At 40.3% G+C, this 20,909-nt stretch overlaps 1 protein-coding gene across 4 annotated transcripts in view; it reads left to right on the forward strand.

The window, feature by feature from the left end:
- AFAP1 (actin filament associated protein 1) overlaps window positions 1-20,909 on the forward strand; it is a 190,026-nt gene that overhangs the window by 26,290 nt on the left and 142,827 nt on the right. The window contains exon 1 of one of the 4 annotated variants that reach the window (XM_012783478.3): window positions 7,389-8,853. The exons of the other annotated variants lie outside the window; for them this stretch is intronic. The gene's annotated coding sequence lies outside the window, so the exon portion shown is untranslated. Of the gene's footprint in view, window positions 1-7,388; window positions 8,854-20,909 lie in introns of those variants that run through there. 4 annotated transcript variants of the gene reach the window in all.

Raw genomic sequence — 20,909 nt, forward strand, 5'->3', positions numbered from 1 at the left:
AGGTAAGAAAAATTTTTGCTCTCATTTCATGGAGTAGGAACTGAAGCTGAGAGAGAGTAGATAGATTAGATTAGATTGCCTGGTCTTATAGTGTGTGGTTCAGCTAGGACCTGTATATCGTCTTCTAATTTCAAAATTTGTTTTCTTTGGAGGAAAGGTGGTAGGAAGTATGTATATATTGCTTTTGACAAGTTAATACTATAATTATTTACCATTTACTCTCTCTCCTGGACTATAAACATTTTATGTAGAAGATAATTTTCAGATTTAAAGAATTTTTTTTTAAATTGGGATCTAGGACAGACCTGAAAATAGAGTGCAGATAATAAAATAATGTAGATTATTCGTTTTTTCAATCTCAAATATAAATTGTCTTTTGACTTTCAAACCTTTTGAAATAGACATTTATTCTCATGGGGATGTCTAGGCTACTTGTCTTTTAGGGACTGCATTTTTCAAAGAGAAAGGTAGGTACCTTTGTTAATAACCCATTTACCTTGTGATAGTCTTCTGTGTTAATTATATTTTCCATATGATTTTGAAGAATCATTGGGAATTACTGGTTTTCTAGCGATATGAGCTCAGGACTCCCAGCTGAGAGGTTCCATGAGAAATTGTACTCATCTTCTGTAGTAGTGTGTATTTTCTCAGCAAGCAAAACATATTAACAAAGGTTTTATAGGCTGTTTACCAGCACTTCTCTGGGAATTGTCTTTGCCCTGGCTCAAGCAATAGCTGATGAGTTATCACAAACAAGTGCCATCAGTCCCCTGGTCCTTCTCTTCATAAGTAGAATGGTGGACAGTGTGTTTCATTAGGTGCCATCCAGGGTGGGCATCACCAGCCTAGTCTCTACACTGTGCTGAGTGCTGTGGAGATGACAGGCAAGTGTCAGGCTGCATTTATAACCACTAGGGCCTTACAGTCCAATCAAAGACACAGGAGGAAAGCTAACAGCACTGGGCAGGTGTATAGAACCAGAGGAGTTTGGAAGGTGTTTCCAAACTCCTCATTGTGGTTGATGTGGTCATGGTCTGCCAGCTGGTATGAGGAAGACATGGGCAAAAAAGGGCATTTGATTGCTTAGAAAAATTTCCATTTCTAAGTCTTGGATCATTAGAACAAGAGAATGGATAGAGGGCTGGTGCTCTGGGTTTGCAGAGAGATGTACCACATGTGGTTCAGTGTGCATGCCAAACCTGGGCTTGACACTGAGGTTCATTCCATTTTATCTTCTGTTTCTACTTTCTGGATGCACCTGCTTGTTTTTCCAGAAAAATCGCAATAAATATTTTTTTGAAAAACTTTACAGAAAGGATACATGCTCATTGAAAATAGCTCAAATTAGTATCAAAGACAAAAAGCAAAAGTGAATGTTTTTTCTCTCTGTCTTTGGAATAACCATTATTCACACTGGGTGTATTTTTGTCCATATCTTTTCTAGTACACATACAAATATATATGTACATTTATGGTTTTTATAAACAAAATACCTGACGCACAGTATTCTGCAAATTCCAGCCCCCACCACCCAGCAGTATTCATGCACATCCTTTCATGACGATACACTTAGATCTCGCAGACTCCTTTTGGCCACTGGTGTGCTAGGATGTGATAGCTAATGGTAACTCACCTTCCCTGGGTGGGAAGCGGGTTACATGAATTGAGTCTTAAGATTTTTCACAACCCCATAGGTGAACACTGTTACTGTTACTAGAGCAGGGGTCCTCAAACTTTTTAAACAGAGATCCAGTTCACTGTCCCTGAGACCGTTGGAGGGCCAGACTATAGGTAAAAAAAAAACTATGAACAAATTCCTATGCACACTGCACATATCTTATTTTGAAGTAAAAACAAACGGGCAAAAACACCCGCATGTGGCCCGTGGGCTGTAGTTTGAGGACGCCAGGTTTAGAGAGAAGCTAAGCTACTTGCTCTTGGCACTCTTCCTGAGAGAGATAACACATTTAAAATCATTCTTGTTAAATTCAAGCAATTTACAGTTTCCTGAAATACTCAGTGAGTGCATTCAGTGCGTCAGAGTGGTCTGCAGAGCCGTCCCTGAAAGCGTTTGGGATCGAGGTCCAGGGGAGGCACTCCAAAGGCTCTGGGCTCCTGGTTGTACAAGCAGTGGGGGCCTGGGGCAGCAGTGTGCATAGAGAGGAGGTCTTTGGACAACCTTGCGACATCCATTTCCACTGGGGTCTGGTGCTGTGTCTAGTTCTAGTTCTTGTATTAATATGTATGCTTTTCAGAGATATTTGGTTTTGATTTTTATTATGGCTCACAATTACTGCCTGGAGTTGTGGCCTGGAAAGTGAGTGCTTATGTTCCTCTGTCTGTATGCTGTTCCCCCAACTCCTGGTGTGGGGGGAGTCCCCTGGGACTAGAGTGATTTCCCTTTAAACAGCAGATTGACTATCTCATAGCAACTCAGTTTGATGCTGGTTAGGATGGATCAAGCTGCTTTCTATTTGGAATAAAATTTTTACTTGTTTTTGGGTTTTGCTGCAGGGCCATAGGGGTTAGTGCAGGGGCTAGAAGTTTGCTGGTTGAGACACATGTCAGTGCAATTGCAAAGCTTTTATGAAATATGGAAATAAATAATGATCAGGTTCCAGAGGTTCTCCATCACTTGGTTGTAAATATTTCTGTAACCGAATAGCATTGGACTTGCACGCATGGCATTTGGCATGAGATCTTGGCTATTTTGACAAGTTTTATTTGGGTATGTGTCTCCTGGACAGAAAGCATGACATCAGTTTTTGCCACCAAGTATTTATAGGCATTGGTACCTCCTATGTGGGTCACTTTTGTGCTGTGGTTTCTTTGCGGAAGTTTTCTGTAGCTCTCCTATCCAGATCACACTGCCCATTTCAAAATGTTTCTGATTTCTGAATACCTTCAGAGATGCCTTCCAAGTAGAAGCAGGCTGCAAGGAGTTGGTCCATCTCCCCATTTGGTAGGGACAGATGACTGCCCAGAGAGCAGGACCGTGATGAGTCCTGGCCTGGGGTTTGTGACTTTTTCTCCCTCTTGTTTCCCTCCTCCTGTTTCTCCTCTCACCCCCTTCCTTTTAAAAACATTTTTTATTAAAAATTAAATAATTACTTTGGTTTCCTTTATTTGCTATACTTTACTAATTGTATGTCAAGTGGGCCTGGAAAAGGGAAAAAGAAAGTTTTTACTTAGCTTCAATTATAACACTAGCTAGTCTTGATTGTGTCAGGCATTGTGAAGTGGCTTTGCTTATGTTCTCTCTTTCAATCCTCAGTGTTAACCAGCTGAAGAAGGTGGTATTTATCCCTAGTAAATGATGAGGAAGTTTAGCTCAAAGTGGTTAAGGGAACTTCCCAGAGTTACACAGTTAGGAAGTAATAGAGTAGAACCAAACTCAGATTGTCTCTGAATCATACAGGTTATCTGATTCCAAAATGAGCTCTTCACTTTTGGAGGTCAGAAGGCTGAACAGACATTTCCTAAAAGAAGACATATATATGGCCAACAAATGTATGAAAAATTAGTGATGTTCAACATGGCTAATCATCAAGGAATGCAAATCAAAACCACACTGAGTATCATCTCACCTATTTAGGATGGCTGTTATCAAAAAGACAAAACATAACAACTGCTGGTGAGGATGCAGAGAAAATGGAATTCTTATACATTGGTGGTGGGGATGTGGACGAGGACAGCAACTATGGAGAACAGAGTGGAGGTTCATCAGAAAACTACAAATAGAACTATCATATGATCCAACAATACCATTACTGGGTATATACCAAAAGGAAAGGAAACCAGTATATTGAAAAGATATTTGCACCCCCATGTTTCATGCAGCAGTGTTCACCATAGCCAAGGTATGGAATCAACCTAGGTGTCCAATAACAGATGAATGGATAAAGAAAATGTGATACACACACATACACACACACAGTGGAATACTATTCAGCCATAAAAAGAATGACATTCTGTCATTCTCAGCAACATGGATGGAACTGGAGGATATTATGTTAAGTTAAATAAGCCAGGAACAGAAAGTTAAACATTGCATGTTCTCACTCATATGCAGAAGCTAAAAGAAGTTGATATTATCGAAGTTAAAAGTAGAACAGAGGACACTAGCGACTGGGAATAGTAGGTAGAAGAGGAGGTTGGGAGAGATTTGCTAAAGGATACAAAATTATAGTTAGATGGGAATAAGTTCTAGTTGCGTGTAGGATAATTGTAGTTAGAAATCATATATAGTTCCAAATAACTAGAAGGAAGATATTGAATATTTCCAGTATAAAGAAATGATAAATGTTTGAGATGATAGATATGCTAATTACTCTGATCTGATTGCTATACAGTATCTGTATTGGAACATCACTGTGCATCCCATAAATATATAGACTTATTATGTCAATTCAAAAAAAAAAAAAAGCTGCACTTAGGTTGGAATGCTATGAAGTAGCTAGCTTTGTCATAGCTTTGATATTGACCCTAAACATTTATTTGAACTAAACTACCCTGCCTTCAGGAAATGTGAAGTATTTGAATGTTTAAATTTCAGCCTTGCATTTTATAATATAGAGGAGTAAGACGTTAGGCTTGCTTTAGATATAGCCATTCATTATCCATTATCCAGTCACAGGGGTTTACAATGACGTCTTCTTTTTATGTAAAAAGTGGGAAATAAACCCTAATCAATAGGCATACATGGTAATTGTTTTTCTTATTATACATTTTCAGTTGTTTTCCTGACTGTATTTGTGATGCCCATGTAAACAGTGTGTGATATCTTAGGTGGGAGTCAGAATTTTAAGGGTAAGACTACTTAGAGCCGTATGTTATTTCAACTTTCAAACTGAATATTTTACATTGTCTTGTATATAATTGGGATTAAAATTTCAAAAAAAATATAACTGCCTTTAATATGAAGGAGACTCTAGTATATTTTTTTGTTCCATTAAAAAATGCTGGTTGCCTGGACATCTGTAGACAAAAAAACTGAACTTGGACTTCATCAAAATTAAACACTTTGCTCTGCTAAAGACGCTGTTAAGATGATGAAAGAGAAGCTACAGAGTGGTAGAAAATGCTTGCAAATTACATATCTGATGAAGGACTAGTATTTATAATATATAAAGAACTATCAAAATTCAACAGTAGAACCAAACCATCTATTTAGAAAATGGACAAAAGACATGAAGAGACATTTCAGAGAACAAAATAAGCCATGAAAAGATAGATACTCAACATGATTAGCCACCAGGGAAATGCAAATTAAAAGTGATGCGGAAAATGTCAGGCGGTGGGACGTGGCTTGTCCCCTCCCAGTCGCTCTGCATCCCCACGGCTGGGGCTGGCGCTGTGCGGGCAGGATGGAGGGCACGCTGCTGGGGCCGCAGGGGGTGGGGTGTGTGTGGGGGGGTGGGGGGGCAGTAGTGCAGCCTGGGCTCGTGTGCTGGACTGCTGCCAGGCCCCCGCCTGCCACCGCCTGCTTCCAGCTGTTGCTTCTGTGATCCTGATTGGGTAATTTTTGAATTCCACTCTTGCTGATTGGATGTTAAAGCTTGTAGTTGATTGGACACTTTTCCAGCCCTACCAAGGGTATAAAAGCAAGAGGAGAACAAGGAAGGGGGGGGGGTTCAGAAGACCAGAAGACGGGAAGAGAGCTGTAATGCTAGCTGTGCTGAGCCTGCTGTGGAGGAATAAAGGCGGTCCTCCAACTCTTCATGCCCTGGTTGGTTCTTTCCCCAGTCAAGAGGTGTAACACTAGCTGAACACACTGCTGCAACAAAAGCACAAATAAAACATCACTATATATGTATCAGAATGGCTAAGATTAAAACTAGTGACAACACTAAATGCTGGTGAGGATGCACCAGCACCCTTACACATTGCTGGTGGGAGTGGAAAATGGTACAGCTATTCTGGAAAATAAGTTGGCAGTTTTTAAAAACCTAAACATACAATAAAAATGTTTCTTATAAAATAAAAAAAATCAAACTCTACCTGAAAAAAAAAAATACCAAACCCTAAATATGCAACTACTGCGTGACTTAGCAGTTGCACTTGTGGGCATTTATACCAGAAAAATGAAGATCGATGTTCACATAAAAACCTGTATGTGTGGCTGGGCGTGGTGGCTCATGCCTGTAATCCTAGCACTCTGGGAGGCTGAGGTGGGCAGATCGTTTGAGCTGAGGAGTTTGAGACCAGCCTGAGCAAGAGTGAGACCCCGTCTCTACTAAAAAAAAAAAAAAAAATAGAAATTATCTGGACAACTAAAAATATATATATATAAAAAAATAGCCAGGCACTGTGGCACATGCCTGTAGTCCCAGCTATTTGGGAGGCTGAGGCAGGAGGATTGCTTGAACCCAGGAGTTTGAGGTTGCTGTGAGCTAGGCTGACACCACGGCACTCTAGCCCTGGTAACAGAGTGAGACTTTGTCTCAAAAAAAACCCACAAAAAACAAACAAAAATGAAAAAACTTGTGTGTGTGTGTGTTCATAGCAACTTCATTCACAAAGGTCAGAAACTGGAAATGACCAAGGTGTACTTTAGCGGGTGAATGGCTAAAGGAACCAAGCTGTACTCACACTGTGGACACTGCTCAGTACCAGAGAATGACATGCTTGTTCAGTCTTTCAAACTAGAAACTGCCATCATTCTTTATACCCCCTTAATCCTGGCTCTCATTGGACTTCATTTTACAGTTCTTTCACATGCATTTTTTTCTCTGTCCTTACTGGACAGCTATGGTTAACACCTCATCACACTGCATTTGAACTGCCCTAATAGCCACTTAATTGTTTCTCTGCCTCATCTAGAATATGTTCTGCACTTCATTCTCCACATTGTCACTGAAATGATCTTTCCAAAACATAAACAAACTACCTTTTAAAAAATATCCTATGTAACCTACCAAATAGGCATATGCTTTCTGTTAGAAATTTTATTACTTATCTTTAGGGAACCCGAGGACTCTAGAGAGATAAACCGTCTACATTTAAGATCAGGTGCTGGGCGTGGTGGCTCACGCCTGTAATCCTAGTACTTGGGGAGGCTGAGGCGGGCAGATTGCTTGAGGTCAGGAGTTTGAAACCAGCCTGAGCAAGAGGGAGACCACATCTCTACTATAAATAGAAAGATATTAATTGGCCAACTAATATATATATAGAAAAAATTAGCCAGGCATGGTGGCACATGCCTGTAGTCCCAGCTACTCGGGAGACTGAGGCAGAAAGATTGCTTGAGCCCAGGAGTTTGAGGTTGCTGTGAGCGAGGCTGATGTCACGGCACTCTAGCCTGGGCAACAAAGTGAGACTCTGTCTCAAAAAAAAAAAAAAAAAAAAAAAGATCAGGTAAGAACCCCTGGGGAGGACCATGTGGAATACTGGCAGAAGTGTTGGTTCTAGAATCAAGGGCCTTGTGTTCTGGTTCTAATACTAGCTCAGTGTCCTTGGAAAAGTTTTGGTTTTATGTTCTTAAAAAATGGAGATAATGAAACATACTTAACATCACACAAGGCTGCTGGGAGGAGCAAGTGAGATGTATGGTGAAAATGCTTTGCAATCTGTAAAGTATTACACATGCATGAGAAATGAAGCTGTGTAAGTAGCATTTCTGGAATAATTGTATGAAAACTTAAAAAAGGACATTTATAGTTCTGCCTAATGGCACCGATGGTTGCCTGTGTTGTACATGCCTACGAGTGAGGCCCAGGTTGCTGCAGCTCACGGTTTTGTTTTAATGCCACTGGAAATGCTGGAGAGGCCTCCTCCCCCGCCCTCTGCCTTGGACAGGAGGAAGCTCTCTCCTGCCTATATTTGGTGGGGTTATCTCCCAGTGTGGTAGGGACAGGAACGCAGGGAGTTGTGGGGAAGAAAGATGTCCTCACTGCCTGCTAGTCAATCTGCACTCCGGCGGGGTTGTGAGGGGAGTCATTCATGGTAACTTGCCAAAGTCTTTCTTAACCCATCTGCTCGCAGAAGTGACCAGCATGACAAGTAAAAGATCTGTTAGAGACAGATGGACTGTGTTAGTCTAGTACATTTATGGCTTTTGTGGCCTCAGAACAGCCAGTGACAGAGCTGCCAGGACTCAATAGCTTTCTGGGGAATGCTGGGTCAGCCAAGAGGCTGAAAAAACCGAGAGGAAGAAAATCCACCCTTCAGCGCTCTGGTGTGGGAGTGATTTCTGAAAAGGGAGGCATGGAGGGCGTGGGGGGGTCCCTCCAAAGCACAGCCTTGCCATGTTTAAGTAACTGTCTTAACCTCCCTAAGCCTCAGTTGTTTTCATCCATAGCATAATTGTTGCCTATAGCACAGGTTTCTATGGTGATTAGATAAGATATAATAGAACAACACATGGCAGCTTAATAGGCTTGCAGTAAGTGAAAGCTGGAGTTAGTTAGGTGGACCACATAGCCTTTGGCACGTAGTATGTGTCCAGTCCAGCTGTCTGTGGGGTGGATGAACAAAGGTGTGAAAAAAGGATAGCAGGATGAGTTGTCTTAGTCCAGTGGATGTGCTGTTTGCTGAATTTTCTGCTTTCACTTTTGGTTTCTGAAGAATGGGAAAGGGGTACTTCAGTTCCTTTTCTGGTTGATGGCAGAAAATTCTTTTTATCACTTTTTTAAAAAAATTCCTTTATGTGTTAGATTCTGGAGCTTGGAGTGAGATCTGTGTTTTCCCACCATACCCCTCATTGAGCTGTTTCGTACACTCAGACCAGAGAGGAGAGCTGTGACGGCCGGTGGTGGCAGAGCCAGGACCAGCATCCCGGAACCTCTTGACTCCCCACGGAGCGCCCTGTCCTGTATTGTGCCGCTTTCCCCTATTTACGTCCTCCTTAAAACAGTAAGTCTAAAAAGGAGCTGTGCGCTTTTCAGGGAAGTACTTTAATATGGCACATGGCTCAGACTTGACTTTTTCTCTCATTCTGAATTCTCATGGCTCAGAGTTAGTCAGTCCCCAGGCTACTGACAGGGAAGGTACAGGAAGTTGTTTTATATGGAAACCTATACCAGAGTATTATTTTTTTACCTGGGGGTTTATTTGGTTTGGACTGAAATAAATCTCTGATATTGGTTTCTTTATCCTGAAAGCAGAGAGAACTCTAAACTCTTTTTAGGGGGTAGAGGCTGACTTCTTGTCTTACTCAACCCGGATTCATAGTGCTTAGAATCTCAATGAGTGTTTGTTGAATTGAGCTGAAGTGTAAGAGTGTCTGGGACGATGGTTTGCAGCCCTAGCTGCATCTGCGTGGCTTTGAAAAAAACAAGCATGCTCACTCCAGACCTGTTGAAACAGAATCTGCAGGAATGGAGCCTAGGCAGCTAGTTTAAAAAAAAATCCCCAGATGGTTTTGATATACCATGAAGGTTGAGAACCACTGGTCCAAGGTGTGTTGGAGTTTCAGGTAATAGAAGTGCCTTATGCTTTCATTAGCTTAGAATGCCTTTGGGTGCTTTGGGGTGATTAAAAGAATGTTATACAAACAAGTGTGAAAATTACATAAATGCCACATCCTGCTAGTAATCTACTGTGAGGTGTATTTACCAGTGATTCACTTTATTCTGATCTCAATTGATTCAACTTTTTCTTCATGGAACAATAACTTGACAGTTAATTATGCAGAACCACAGTAAGTCAAGTTTGATTGGCAGAAAATGATCTTGGGTATGAACTGCTCTTGAGGCATTTATTGAACTCTTGTTTGTGCCAGCACTGTGCTGGACAGTTTATAAACATTACTTTAGTTAGGCTGCCTGGGTTTTGCTAATTAGCTGTGTCATTTTGGGCAAGTGGTTAAGCTTGTATAAACCTGACTTTTATCTATGAAATGGGGTGATGGGGGCATTACTATCTCACAGAACTGTTCTGAGGTTTGAATGCAGATGTGTGTGTAAAGTGCTCAGTTTGGTGCCTAGCACATAGTGAGTGCTCAGCAAAGTCGCCATCATTACATTGTCATCATCATAGTTTGTTAATGTGAATATTAAGTGCTAATAATTTGTTAAAGGTGATATCTCCTTAGCCCTTGAACCACAGATCACTTTAGTTTTAACTGGTAGGGTTAATTTACCACTTAAATATTGGCCTCTTACATACCTTGAATTTCAGTTGAATGTAGCCAAGGGATTTCATAATTGGACCATTGCCCCTAAAAGCTGATTTTCATCTCTGTGAGTGAACACTCCTGGGGCTTTATTTGTTTCTTTGGTTTCATTTCCTGCACTAAGCATGTGGCTATGCATTCTTTTACAGTGACTTTGGGTACTGGGGAATCATTTTATTGCAGTTTCATTAGCTGTTTTAGGGGATGTGATTTTATGCTGCAGGAAGCTTTCAGATTGTGTTACTTACGTACTATCCAGACAAGGCTAGGAGCTTCCATGGCAACCTGTGCTTTCTTAGCTTTCTCTCATCAATCTGCTAATATTTTTTCTCCTATTCCTCTTTATAACTTCCTTTTGAACAAGGAATGTTTTTCTTGTCACTGTGTGGTCCCCAGCAATTAGCAGTGTCTAACACATATTAGGTGCTTGATAAATATTTAATGAATGACGATCTAGCAGAACACTGGATAAATCCACAAGTTGAGATTTAAGCTGTGTGGTATGAAATCTGCATTGGCAAAACTTGCCAATTTTGTTAATGTAAATTTAAAATGTTTTAGTATCTTATTTCAATAATCATTTATTAAGTGTCCTATAGGCTAGGGGCATTAGGCATAGAAGGATAATAATATATAATCCTTGCCTTCGTGAGCATGTAGTCTAGTATGGTAGACAGACATGGACAAATGGCTGTAAGAGAGTATGGTAAGTTTTAAGAGAAAGGGGACCCCTTGTGCACTTGGAGCATAGAGCAGGCCTTGTGCTTAATGAACATGGGTCACACATCAAAATACAGCTTAGGTTACTCTTATATATTTGTGCTTTTATATTTTTGTGGGCAGCACTTACCTTTAAATAGGTGCTAAGTAAACTCTTAAATGGCTTTAGTATGGACTGAGTAGCTTTTGCTTAGGCCTCACTTTTTTTCTTTCCTTTATTAGAAAAAGAAAATACAGGTTGAGTATCCCTCATCCAAGATGCTTGGGGCCAGAAGTGGATTTTAGATCTTTTTTTTTTTTTTTTTTTTGATTTTGGAATAAAAAAAAATTTGCATCATACTTACCAGTTGAACATCTCTAATCTGAAAATTGGAAATATGAAATGCTCCAATGAGCATTTCCTTTGAGCACCATGTTGGTACTCAAAACATTTTGGATTTTGGATTTTCAGATTAGGAAGACTCAACTGGTACATTGTTGCAGGAGTTTAGGGCCAGGGGTTAGATGACTAGGTCACTAAACCAGGCTATATTTCCTCTTATTATCTAGGCTTTAGATCTCTCCATTGTAAAGGGAGGGGTTGGTGTTAAGGCCTCTTTTAGTTCTGACTTTGAGACTCATTGTAATCCATCTTCCTAAGGAGTGGACAAAGAACATGGTAATTTGGGAATAATATATCTACATTTACAGGGACTTTGCAGTCTAATTTTGGGTAAAGGACATGTTTAGTGAGCCCAGGGAAAATTATTGGTGGTCTCTGTGTAGCTCTCAGCTGGGAGGGGTATAAGGTGCTATTAATTTTCCTCAGTATTGGTAAAAGCATTATTAAGGTCACAGCATTCGTGGAGTTGGCTGGAAAGTGGGGAATTATTATAGGTTATATTGAAGGCCTTGAAGCAGAAGTCACTAAATGTTTTTTATGAATACATTTTTGGGGATTTCAGCTTTGTGCGATTTCTCTGGGTTAAGCACAGGACATTTAATTTCATCACATGACAATTGCATGCTCTTTGACCTGTGCTGTGAGAATGTACCAAAGCCAACTCCTAGTCTGATCCTGAGCTGTGCTGTAAGCTGGGATGCCTTCAAGCCCATCTGAAGAGGCTGTGGTATTTTATGTTGGCTGGCACTCTCTTGGGGAACTCAGTGACCAATGCAGGGAAGTCATAGTGGAAGTTTGCGTTGCGGCCCTCTAGCATAGAGGCTCCAGATGCTGGAGCTGCTTAATGCGTTGACTGCATCTCCACTTCTCTTTGTTGGGAGTAGGGAGAGGAAAATGTTCTGCTCTTAACGCTGGTCTTAACCCTTTGCTTGGTTTTTTCTCAATTCCTTTATTCTACTCGGGATTTAATTTTTTAAATACCCCAGATTTTACAAAGCGTGGCAGTAGAATAAAAAACTTGAGTTTCTTTTCATACAAATTTATTTATTGGGATTTTTTTATATTTCAAATTATTGATACATTCAGAGAGTAATTTTAATCTCTATAATTTTTAATCGTGTTGAGTCACATTCAACCTCCGAGTGCAAAGGGTTAATTTTACAAAGTTAGTAATATTAAGAATGATTCATTACCCTTGCTTCCTAGTTCACCAAGAATTTAAAGATCCATTATCTTAACTTTATTTGCTCAGCAGTTCTGTGAAAAAGGGCAGTTTTCCTAACTTCTCTTTTTTAGATGATTTTCCCATGGCTCACTGTAGCCAGGAGCCATAACCAAGGTCATGGAGTAAATTAGCCACAGAGCTGGGAATAGCCTCTCAGGTTTCTGGTGACCCTATTTCTTCCTTGATACCTTGCTGTTGTGGCTCTGTGCCTGGTAACTACACATGTTAGCCTGAGTCCTCTGTAAATCCCTTCCTTGTTTGGGGAGGAGTTCTTGGGAGGTTTCTGTTCATTTGGGAGCCTTCCCATATCCTATGCTAGTCGCCTTCCTCCTGATGCATGGGTATTCCTGCAGGCCCCAGGCTGACCTTCGTGCGTGGGACCTCCCTGCCTTGCCGCTGCATGTGTGTGTCAGCCCCTCTGAAGGTGTGTGCCACCTGTGTGGAGGCCCTGGTGCCTGTGTCCACAGCAGGACATCTAGTTAGTGTTGCTGACTGCACATCAGTCTCATGCTAGAAACGGGACGTGCTCCATGTTGACAGGTTCTTTGCTGTGTGAAGATTGTGATTGTATCATCTTCCCCTACCCAGTGTGAGCCCCTGGAGGAGGGTGTAGCCGTGTTCACCATGGTGCCTAGCTTGAAGTCCAGGCCACAGTAGACATGTAATCCATGCTTGTGGCCTTAGTGAAAGGAAGGCCAGCAGAGGCATTAAATCTGGAAAATGACAAGTGAGTGAAAGGAATTTTTATTTAAGACATTTGCAAAAGAAATCTTTTTAGAAAAGTGGACCTGTTTCTCAATTGGAGTTAAATTTCAGCTCAGAAAAGCAGCCGTGTGCCCAGAGGGCTTTGGAATTTCAGTTTGTGACAGATGAATTTAATTTATTGTTGTATGAATGTATTATCCTTTTGTGGTTTTATTAGACCTTTCTCCCAAGTGGAATAGATTTTTCTATAAAAGTCACACTTCCTTTTTGAGAAGTCTAACACTAATTTTATGGAATGGTCTACCAAAAGATTACCTGACAGGAACCAAGCACCCTGTTTTAGGCTCATGGCCCCTGGTTTCTTTCTTTCTTTTCTTTTTTTTTTTTTTTAACCTTACAAGGGTTTTTATTAAGACCCAGTAGTCATGCATACTAAAATTATGTATTTTCACCACTTTGACTTAGAAAATGCACTAGAAAAATAAACTTTTGGTCAAAACGAACACTGAAGTACATGAATCCACCACCATGTGTCCCTACACTTAAAGCCAAACTGAATTTCAGTTTGAAGCAAGAAATATGACCAGTGGCTGAAATGGTGCCCCAAACTGGTCAGAAAATTAGCCTACCTTTCACACCATCAGAGAGTAGTGTCAGAGGCTGATGGTCCCAGGGAGGTTTCAAGTATTGCACTTTTAACAAGTTCCTACCTGATGTGCCAAGACGCCGAGGGGCATGTTCACAAGACTCCATAACAGTGCTGACGTGCTGCCTGACTAAATATGCTGCCCAGGGAGATTAAAAGAAAACTAGCTAAGTGAAAAATAGTAAATTCATCACTATCATCTCCATCTACAAATCACATTGGACCTTTCCATAAAGCAAGCTCCTGTTGACTCTGATGGTATTTGTTACTTGCATTTTAAGCAAACTATTTCTCCATGTCAGAGGAGCAGAATTAGATTTACAAAATTAGCAGATCCCAATACTGAGAGGTGTTATCAGAACTGACATCTTTCCTGAACAGTAGACACGTTTGGCATTTCCACATATCTTAGGACCACAGGACAGCTACACTTATTAGTTTAGCTAACATTTTACTCCCTAAATGAAAGGTGGTTTCAAAGCAAAACCTTAAAAGCTGAAAACTTTAAAATGAGGTATCATAATAACATGGCCCCTGGTTTCTGCCTGTGCAGCTGTGGGGGAAAGAGGCACTCTCAGAGCTGAGAACAAGACAGATTTCTGCATCTTGGCCATTCTCATTTGCTGTTTCAAGTCTCTAAGGTGGCATTTCTTTCGACTTTCAGGAGATAGGTGGTCATATGCACATTATAGTATGGGGAAGAGTGTGGTGTTACCAGCCAGGAGACTCAGCTTTTGTCTCTGTGCTCTCTTTACTGGCTCTCTGGCTTTGGGTAAGTCACATGGGGTCACTGAGTGTCCTTCCTTTCCTATGCTGCTTTCCTGGAAGAATTTATGTGAGGGTCAATAAGATAATACATGTAAGAGTGCTTTGCACTTTTAAATTTTGGAAAATTCCAAATCTATTTAAACATTTTAAATTATTTTTGAAATAGATTTGGCATAGGCACTTATTGGACATTTGGCACAATTTTAATACTGCCAGGATGTAGGATTTAAAGCTTAATTCTTTGTGATTACCACTGAAACAAAACTTATTACATTTGCTGTGGAAGAGAGAGGAATTTTTAGTTCAGGGAGAATTTTGCTGACCTTGCCACATGTCAGTTAGGTTCTCATTTACATGTTCCCATGGCTCTTTATAGTCATAGACTTTATTTATTTTATAAAAATTATCTCTGCAGGCTTTGCATGGTGGTGCCTATAGTCCTAGCTACTTGGGAGACTGAAGTGGGGAGATCGCTTGAGCCTAGGATTTGAGCTAGCCTAGGCAACCTAGTGAAACCTTATCTCTAAAGATTAAAAAAAATTTATCTTTACATTTAATGTGCTTTCTGTGGCCAGAAATGGTTCTGAAAACATTATAGATATCAACTCATTTAATTCTCATTACATCCCATGAGGATCATAATCCTACTATTATCTTCATTTTACAGATAAGGAAACTGAGGCACAGAGAAGTCACACAGCCTACCGCGAAGGTCACAGAACTCTTAAGTGGTAGTTCTGGAATTCAAATCCAAGCATCTGGCCCAGAGATATTCTCTTAGCTATTGCTGAAATGCTTCCTCCTTATCACTCACCACACCTTATTTAAGTTTTTATTCTTCTAATAAGCAGTAAGCCCTTGGGAGCACTAGAAGACATATCTGTCTTGTTCATCACAGTATCTGCAGTGGCTGACATCATACCTAGCACGTAGTAGGCATGGCTGAATGAGTATATATTTTCTAATATTAACTATCATCATCATTATTAAGCAAACTTCTTGCATATCCTTGTTTTTCATTTGACCCCTGCAACTGTGAGGTAGGTCGTATTTTCTCCCCATTTCATAGCTGAAGAAATTTACCCATACCAATAATATGGGGTAGAGTCATGGATTGAACTCTGGTCGTCCATATTCCAAGTCCATACATCTTTTGTCTTTTTTCTTTTTAACTTTCAGATTCATATAAAATTCTGTTCTTTGGTGTGGGTCATCAGAAGGGAGTACGAGTAAGAAGGTTTTAATGGTCTTCAAATTCAGGGTTATAGAAAAGGATTTAGGTGGTATCGACAGCTGGAACTGTAGAGCTCTCTGCTGGGGTCCTTAGACTAGAAGTCTTCATGCTGATGAAAGTTCCTGCTCACAACCCTATCGGGCATAAAGTCTGTCCATTCTGTGATTCTGTAAGGCTTATTTTACATTTTACTGGGGTATAGAACTGGAAATCTTAGTGATACAGATCAAGTTTTCATCTGTGTTCTTTCACCTTTCACCTTTCATTTACTTATGGCTCTTTTCCATTTCTTCACCAACTTTCTTACTCTTTCTTCTTGCTTCAGCGGTTCTCTGGTGTCTGTCTTCTTATGTTATTTCTGAATATCAAAGATGTTTATATTTTCCTTATGTAAAATATGAAAAGTGATATCATGTAGACCAGTGGTCCCCAACTTTCTGGCACCAGGGACTGGTTTCATGGAAGGCAATTTTTGCATGGACTGAGAGGTGGGAGGGGGGGCTAGTTTCGGGATGATTCAAGCACATTTATTGTGTACTTTTATTTCTATTATTAATACATTATAATATATAATGAAATAATTATACAACTCACCATAATGCAGAATCAATGGGAGCCCTGAACTTGTTTTTCTGCAATTAGATGGTCCCATCTGGGGATGATGGGAGACAGTGACACCCGAAGTGTGCAGGTTATGTCCCGTCTACTCCGTAATCTTGTTTTGGTTGCTGTCACTGTAGAAAACCCTGCATCACAAAGATAGGATGTTGGAAATGGAAGCAGGCTTTTCAGTGCTTTTGTGGCAATCTCAGGATATTTCGGCTGGACTTCAATCCAGAATGTATGGAGATGTCAAGTTGTCTTAAAGATACTTTTAAGGCCATAGCCATTTACGATCTCAAGCAGTTGCTCCTTTTCCTGCATGAACAAAGTCGATTCATCTGGCTTATTCACAAATGGATTGCGGATCCATTCCTTCCCATTTCGGGGGTCTTTTGTGGTTGGGAAGTAATGCTCAAACTCTCGAAAGTTGAGATAGGTGATCATGCACCAGCTGGGAGAAAGAAGGTCCTGGCTCAGTCTCTTTCAAAACCTCTCTTAGTGTTTGAAACATGTCAAAAATCCCAATGTTCACTCATCGCCCCCATAATTCAAGTTTGGCTTTTAATGTAGCCACTTTATCTGCCGATTTGAACACAGTTGTCATTCTCCTCCAAAGTGACAGATTGAGTTTGTTGAGCAGGTTGAATATGTCACACAAGGAAGCAAGTTTTGCTATCCATTCTGTGTCACTGAAATGTGATGCCAGTAGTGTTTTTTTTAAGAGAAATCTCTAGAGTGGCTCTCACAACTCAAAAACTCTGGCTAGTGATCTACCTTTAGAAAGACATGTCATTTCTGGGTATGTATGCTCTGTGTCCATCTCCTCACAGGCCTTTGTAAACAGACATGAGTTAAGGGCATGTACTTTAATGTGGTTGATAATTTTAATCATATCCTACAAAATGTTGTTTAGTTCAGGTGACATTTTTCTGTTGGCCAGCATTTCTCTATGGATGACACAGTATATAAACTCACATTCAGAAGCGACCTTCTTGACCTGAGTAGTGACATGAGAGTAGTGAAACCAGAAAGCATCCAGTCATGGCAGCCTCTCTGTCCGTGCATATACTGACACAAAATGAACAATTCAGTTTTCCTGATATGTAATCATTCAGAGACTTGAGTAGCCCTGCAGCTGTGGTGTTGGTTGGCAACAACAGTGCACTTAACATATCCTGATGTACATCCTCCTGAAAATATATTGTACATAAACAAGCATTGTCGCCTTATTGGCAGCATCAGTAGACTCAGCCTGGATTGCACATCACAGTGTGCAGTGACTCATTAATCCTCTCTAAGAATTGCACCTCAGTATCCTCTGTTGTTTTATCAATTCATCTAGCTGAAAGAGGAACCTTATGGTGCTAGCTGAAAGAGGAACGCGTGCCACCTTTTGAACTGCAGCCTCTCCTAAAACTTCATGGCAAATGTCCTTAGCAGCAGATCAAGTCTTCACCAATAGTAAAGGGCTTCTTAGCTTTAGCAATGTGGTTAGCCACTAAGAATGATGCTGTCTCTCTCTGCATCCACATAAGCATATATTGTTTTGGTACTTTTTAATAAAAGACACTCTCACTGGGGTTTTATACACTGTCGGTGGGACTGCAAACTAGTGCATCCTTTGTGGAAAATAGTATGGAGATTCCTCAAAAAACTAAAAGTGGACCTACCATTTGATCCAGTCATCCCACCACTGGGTATTTACCCAAAGGAAAAGAAGTCATTTTATCAAAAAGATACTCGCACTGGAATGTTTATTACAGCACAATTCACAATTGCAACAATGTGGACTCAACCCAAGTGCCCATCAATTCGTGAGTGGATTAATAAAATGTGGTATATGTATACCATGGACTACTACTCAGCCAAAAAAAGTGAATTAATTCCTTTAGCAACAATCTGGACAGAGTTAGAGACCATCCTTCTAAGTGAAGTATGGCAAGAATGGAAAAACAAACACTACATGTACTCACTATTAAATTGGAATTAACTGATCAGCACTCATGTGCATAGATGGAAGTAAAACTCAGTGGAAATCCAGCAGGTGGGAGAGGAGGGGATGGGTGAAATCATACCTAACAGGTACAGTGTACAGTGTCTGGGTGATAGGGTTATAACTTTGAAGCAGTACAAAAGCAATCCATGTAACCAAAACATTTGTACCACGTAATATTCTGAAATAGTAATAATAAAAAAGAATGATGCTCTTAATGCAGACACATTTGATGAAGTGGTGGCCTTCAATAATTGCTTCTGTTCTTTGTGTTCACGTTTTTTTCTTCTGAAAAACTCCAAAGGCTTGTCTTTTAATGCAGGGTGCTTGATCTCCATGTGGCAAAGCAGTTCTGAAGGTTTCATGGCTTCACTGGGTAGCCAGTCACCACATATTACACAAAGCAGGCTTGGAGAATGTGACTCACCTGTTGCAGTGAACTCATGATTTAGTAGGATTTTTGGTATTTTCTTTTAAATGCAGCCTTCATTTTGTTGGCAGTCTTGGGGTCTTCTGCTGTCTCATCATTGGATCTTTCCCCCTTTTCAAAGAAGCTCTCCAGCAACATTTGTTTTCTACTCATTTTTGCTAGGGTTAGCTTATGGGCTTACCAAAACTGTGACTGAGACAAGTGTGCAGTGTGGGAAAGAGGGGCAAATGGAAGTGGTAAATAAAAGAATGGATGGGCCAACCATGAACTAAAGTGTTGTATTTTGACTTAAATTCTGCCACCAGATGCAGCTGTATAATTGAAGTACAGCAACTCCCAGGCCACTATAAAGCCTGCCACCAGATGCATCTTAATTGTCACTTGCCACTCTCTGATAGGGTTTCTATATGAGTCTGCAAGCAACTGATTGATTATGATCTCTGTGCAGTCAAACCTCTCTGTTAATGATAATCTGTATTTGCAGCTGCTCCCCAGTGCTCACTCATCGTTTCCTCTGCTCCCCCTCAGATCATCACCCATTAGATTCTCATAAGGAGTGCACAGCCTAGATCCCTGGCATGCGCAGTTTACAGCAGGATTCTCGCTTCTATGAGAATCTAGTGCCACTGCTGATCTGACAGGAGGTGGAGCTCAGGCGGTGATACAAGCATTGGGCAGCGGCTGTAATTACAGATGAAGCTTTGCTCACTCGCCTGCCACTCACCTGCTGTTCACTTCCTGCTGTGTCGCCTGGTTCCCAACAGGCTACAAACCTGTCCTGGTCTGTGGCCTGGGGGTTGGGGATTGCAGATATAGACAAAACAAGTGAAACAGAACTTTTAAAAGAGCATAACATTTCTCTGTTGATTCTAGAGGAAATACACGTTCATTATAGAAAACTTGGAAATACTAGTACCTATCTTGCAGAAACTATTCCACAACATCGAGAAGAACGGAAACCTCCTCAACACCTTTTATGAAGCGAATATTACTGTGATACCAAAACCAGGAAAGGATGCCACAAAAAAAGAAAACTACAGACCAATATCCCTAATGAATATAGATGCAAAAATTTTCAACAAAATCCTAGCTAACCGAATCCAGACACTTATCAAAAAAAAAATCCATCATGACCAAGTGGGCTTCATCCCAGGAATGCAGGGATGGTTCAACATACGTAAATCTATAAATACAATTCACCACATAAACAGAAGCAAAAACAAAGATCACATGATTCTTTCAATAGATGCAGAAAAAGCTTTTGACAAAATTCAACACGCTTCATGATACGAACACTTAATAAAATAGGCATAGAAGGAACATACCTAAAAATGATACAAGCCATATATGACAGACCCATAGCCAAGATCATACTGAATGGGGAAAAATTGAAAGCATTCCCACTTAGAAGTGGAACCAGACAAGACTGCCCACTATCTCCACTTCTGTTCAACATAGTGCTGGAAGTCCTGGCTACAGCAATCAGACACAAAAATGGAATTAAAGGTATCCAAATAGGGGCAGAAGAGATCAAACTTTCACTGTTTGCTGATGATATGATATTATATTTAGAAAACCCCAAAGATTCAACCAAGAAACTCCTGGAACTGATAAATAAACTTAGTAAAGTCTCAGGATATAAAATCAATGCACAGAAATCAGAGGCATTCATATACGCCAACAACAATCAAATTGAGAACCAAATCAAAGACTCAATTCCCCTCACAATAGCAACAAAGAAATTAAAGTACCTAGGAATATACTTAACCAAGGAGGTAAAAGACCTCTACAGGGAGAACTAGGAAACACTGAGGAAGGAAATAGCAGAGGATGTAAACAGATGGAAATCCATACCATGCTCGTGGATCGGCAGACTCAATATCATCAAAATGTCTATACTACCCAAACTGATCTACAGATTCAATGCAATACCTATTAAAATCCCATCAGCATTCTTCACAGATATAGAAAAAATAATTTTACGCTTTGTATGGAACCAAAGAAGACCCCGAATATCAAAAGCAATTCTAGGCAACAAAAACAAAATGAGAGGTATTAATATGCCAGATATCAAACTATACTACAAAAC

Source organism: Microcebus murinus, chromosome 16 (assembly GCF_040939455.1).
Source record: "Microcebus murinus isolate Inina chromosome 16, M.murinus_Inina_mat1.0, whole genome shotgun sequence".
Lineage (NCBI taxonomy): Eukaryota > Metazoa > Chordata > Mammalia > Primates > Cheirogaleidae > Microcebus > Microcebus murinus.